The sequence below is a fragment of the Abrus precatorius genome, unplaced genomic scaffold, assembly GCF_003935025.1.
Source record: "Abrus precatorius isolate BTA unplaced genomic scaffold, Abrus_2018 Scaffold9, whole genome shotgun sequence".
Lineage (NCBI taxonomy): Eukaryota > Viridiplantae > Streptophyta > Magnoliopsida > Fabales > Fabaceae > Abrus > Abrus precatorius.
In genome coordinates this window covers 13,329,671-13,334,546 of record NW_020874439.1, presented here as the reverse complement: position 1 = coordinate 13,334,546, position 4,876 = coordinate 13,329,671, and the positions used below count along the sequence as shown (strand labels likewise).

The window sequence follows — 4,876 nt, the reverse complement described above, 5'->3', positions numbered from 1 at the left end:
AATGGCACTTCTCCCAATTCAACACAAGGTTAGTGTCTTGACATCTCTGCAAAACAGTGGATAGATTAGCTAAACAATCATCAAAAGAATCACCAAAAACAGAGAAATCATCCACGAATACCTCTATGATGTTTTCTACCAAATCAAAAAAAACAGAAAGCATGCATCTTTGGAAAGTGGAAGGGGCATTACATAAACCAACTGGCATTCTTCTATATGCAAAGACTCCAAATGGACATGTAAATGCAGTTTTCTCTTGATCCAAAGGATCCACAGCTATTTGATCTGCAAATGGTAGTGGGAAATGGTCTTTTCTGGTTGCATCATTTAATTTCCTATAATCTATGCACATTCTCCATCCAGTCACAGTCCTAGTAGGGACAAGTTCATTCTTTTCATTAGGTACAACTGTCATACCACCTTTCTTTGGAACAACTTGGACTGGACTTACCCAATTGCTGTCAGAAATAGGGTATATTATTCCTGCATCTAACAACTTCATGACCTCCTTTTTAACTACCTCTTTCATGGCTGGGTTTAACCTCCTTTGTGGCTGCACAACAGGTTTAAAATTCTCTTCAAATAAAATTTTGTGCTTACAAAATGAAGGATTTATACCTTTCAGATCTGCAATACTCCATCCAATTGCAGATTTGTGTTCTCTCAAAATTCTCAGTAGTTTTTCCTCTTGTTCTTCCTTAAGTTCATTATTGATGATGACTGGATTTTCATGTTTCTCATCCAGAAATGCATACCGCATGTGGGAAGGAAGTTGTTTCAGCTCTAGCTTTTGCTTTTCCTCTTCTTTATCATTCTTTTCTAGCTTCTCCTTGACTGAATTTTCTGCAAATTTTTGAATTGGCAGAGCCTCTAATTGCTGCTGCAGTTCCATGATGTATTCTTCATGCAGAAGTTCAGATTTGTTATTCCCTGCAGATATTATTTCTTCTAACACAGCAAGTTCATCAATTTCATTAATATGGCGTTGTGTAATAAAAGCATCTAGTATATCTACCTTCATACATGTACTATCTTCAATTGGATATTTTAAAGCTTCAAACACATTAAACACTACCTTCTCATCTTGAACTCGAAGCATAAGTTCACCTTTCTACACATCTATTAAGGCTCTTCCGGTTGCAAGAAATGGCCTTCCTAGTATCAAAGGAATGTTGGAATCCACTTCCATGTCCAGAATTACAAAATCTGCAGGAAAAATGAACTTATCAACTTTAACTAATAAATCTTCAACAACTCCATATGGATAAGTGTATGATCTATCAGCTAGTTGCAGTGTAATGTTGGTGGGCTTCACTTCCTCTATCCCAAGTTTCTGCAGAATAGCCAATGGCATCAGATTTATGCTTGCTCCCAAGTCACACAATGCTCTTCCCACAGTGCAGTTTCCTATTTCACAAGGAATGCTAAATGATCCATGATCTTTCAACTTTTGAGGAAGCTTTCTCTTGAGAATGGCACTGCACTCCTCTGTCAAAGGTACTATTTTATCATGCTCTAGCTTCCTTTTTCTGGAAAGTAGTTTTTTCATAAACTTTGCATATGAAGGCATTTGCTCCAAAGCTTCTGCAAAAGGAATGTTAATTTGTAATTTCTTAAAGACATTCATAAACCTTTCAAATTGTTCCTCTTGTTTGGGATTTTGGACTCTTTGAGGATAGGGCAGCCTCTTGTATTTTTCTGGATCTATTGGCTTACAAGCTTCCTCAAAGAGTTGCTTTTTGGTTTTCCTCTCAGAATTCATAGGAACATCTACTTTTTATTCTGTATGGTCTTTCTTCAATAGCTTAAAATTTTCTTGTTGCAGATCTTGCTCAATTTTTCTCTCTGTTGCATCATTTACTTTCTTTTCTGCTGGTTTAGGGCTTGCAACTTCAGCTTCACTCCTTGTAGTTATGGCTTGACATTGCTCTTTAGGATTGATTACTGTATTGCTTGGAAATTTTCCTTCATCCCTACTGGATAGTTGTTCAGCTAATTGTCCGATTTGTGTTTCTAGTTTCTTCATGGAAGCTTCTTGGTTCTTGAAGCTTGTTTGAGTCACCTTCATGAATTGCAGCATAGTTTCTTCCATCTCAGTCAACCTCTCATTCATAGGCTTGGAAAATTTCTGATTTCCTTGAGGTTGAGTGGATGAATTCCTCTGAAAATAAGGCTGTTGTGTTGCTGGACCTGCATTAGAAAAAGGAAAATTTGAGTTAGAATTCTTTGCAGCAAAATATTGATTATTCCAATTAGAATACTGCTGAGTTTTATTATTCGAAAATTGAAATCCAGGGGGATATGATGGCTGTTGTCTCTGAATATTATTTATATAATTCACTTGCTCTTGTGGTTCACTTGTGGATGCCTTGCATGCACCATTTACATGGTTTCCTCCACAAAAATCACAACTTAGCTGACTTGTAGGCATGCTCCCTGTTTGCAGATTGCTGATTTGTTGTGTTAAGGCAGCTAATTGTTCTGAAAACATTTGATTTTGTAGCTGATTCTGTGCAAGAAAAGTTTCCAGAACCTTAACTTCATGACTAGAGTTTCTTCCTTGATTTCTTGAGTTTGAATTCTGATTCATTGAAGATGCCATCATCTCAATAATTCTCTGAGCTTCTTCCACGGACTTTGTGTTTAATAAACCTCCAGCAGCAGCATCAACCATTGTTCTTGTTACTGCATTCATCCCATTATAAAAAGTTTCCAATTGCATCTAATCTGGGATACAATGATGTGGACACCTTCTAAGTAATTCTTTGTATCTTTTCCAAGCTTCATACAATGATTCTCCTTCTTGCTGCACAAAGGATGTAATTTCTCCTCTCAACTTAGCAGCTTTGGATGGAGGGAAGTACTTAGTTAGAAACTTATTCACAAGTTCTATCCAGGTTGTGATGCTTCCTTGTGGTTGAGCTTGTAACCAACATTTTGCTCTATCTCTCAAGGAAAAAGGAAATAGTCTTAATCTGATAGCTTCTTCACTAACTCCATTCATTCTTTTGGTGTCACATAGCTGCAGAAAATTTGAAATATGTAAGTTAGGATCATCAGAATTTCCTCCAGAAAACTGATCCTGTTGGACTAAATGTAGTAGGGTAGGTTTAATCTCAAAATGGTTGGCTTGAATAGTTGGCCTAATTATAGAAGAGTTAAAACTTTGCATGTTAGAAATAGCATAGTCCCCTAATGTTCTAATTCTGTTCTGCTCTGCCATTTCTGTTGCTGGATTTGGTTGTCTCAAGGGTGTAGATGTTCTTTTCACTCTAGGATTACTCTGAAATTCTGGAGAATGGACAGCTTCTAATTCACTATCACTCCCTATGGCTTTTTTTGCTCTAGACTCTTTTCTCAATCTTCTCAAAGTTATGTCTATGTCAGGATCAAAGACCAGAATTGATTTATTCTTGTTTTTACCACGCATATACAAATCAGATTAAAGCAAAATTAGACTATAATTGATATTCAGAAATGCACACAGAAATCATGCAAAATCTATCAGTAAAAGTATATAGAAACTTAAATCTAGCAGTTACAGAATTGTAAAATCATGTAACAATATGCAGAATGGCAATTACAAATATAAAGAACAATGAAAACTAAAATTATGCAGATAAACAAGGATGTAAAAAATTCTATGCAGCAGACAGAAATATTATGCAGAATACTACACAAGGTGCAGTAAAATTATGCAAAAAGCAATTTGAAAGCAAAGAAAAAAATAAATGCTCAATCTAGTTACTTTTCTACTACTAATGATATTGAAATGCAAAATTCCCCGGCAGCGGCGCCAAAAACTTGTTGTTTGCAATCTAACACTAGGATGTGCACTAGGATTGCAGCAAGTAATGAGTAAATTTAAGATCCAAATATCGTCTCCACGGGGAATTTAGGTTTCCAATACCACTTCATAGAATTATAACCATTTAAGCTTTTTCAAAATTGGAAGGAGAGTAGTAACATGTAATAACAGCAAACTAGAACAATTAAAAGTAAAATGAACTTGCAGAAAACAGAACAGCGAACAACAATTATGTGATAACAGAGGAAGAAACCATAGCTAGGGAATTGCTTCACCAAAACTCCAATGTTCAATCAATAAAGTTCTGAATTATCAAGCATTTGGAAAGAAAGACAATCAGTTTCACGTTCTATTGTTCAGAGGTTAATTCCTTAACTCAGTGAACCTAGCATTCAATTAAAACATTCTAATTCCTTAGATCTGATTTAATTCAACATTGCTTTAAGTATAAGAAACCAAAAGATTGCAAGATCAAAGTTCCTTATCCCTAAGAAAACTATAATCTTGGTGATTGGTTCAGATCTGAAGAACAAATTCAATTTCCATTGACAAGAGTTCCTCTGAAATTAGTTAATCAAATTTCCATTCAATTCCTACGTAAAGTGTAGAATCAATCACTCAATCTATTCCAAAGCTTGAAATCCAGATCCAAAATCAATTCAACACAATCGTTTCAGATCTACAATCCCTAACTATGAACAAATTACACAGCCATGACAGTAGAGAAAAGAAAAGAAAGAGAAGAAGAGAAGAAGAAAATCAGAATCGCCATGGAAGCTTGCTCCACTCCAATTCCTCTTCGTGAAGCTCCGAGATTCGAATCCCCATTCCTCTCTCTCACTTTCTCTAACAAGAATCTAACTAAAAAAACTGAAAATGAACCGAATCCCTTCTTTCCGGATCGTTTCTGGTATTTATAGAATTTCCCAGATTTTCACGTCATCACTTTTATGAGAAATAGTAGTTACACAGAGAGTTTTTGGTTGTGCGTTAACACTTTTCCCAGAAATAGTGGCCACGCGCAACTTCCTGATATTGAGAGCTCCCTGGAACAATCGCTCTTGATGA

At 35.9% G+C, this 4,876-nt stretch overlaps 1 non-coding gene across 1 annotated transcript; it reads left to right on the top strand.

Annotated features, from left to right (window-relative positions):
- The first annotated feature begins 2,732 nt into the window (after window positions 1–2,732).
- Window positions 2,733–2,839, top strand: LOC113851668. Its single transcript, XR_003502240.1, has one exon. It is a non-coding gene; the product is annotated as a small nucleolar RNA R71 (small nucleolar RNA).
- Window positions 2,840–4,876: the final 2,037 nt, after the last annotated feature.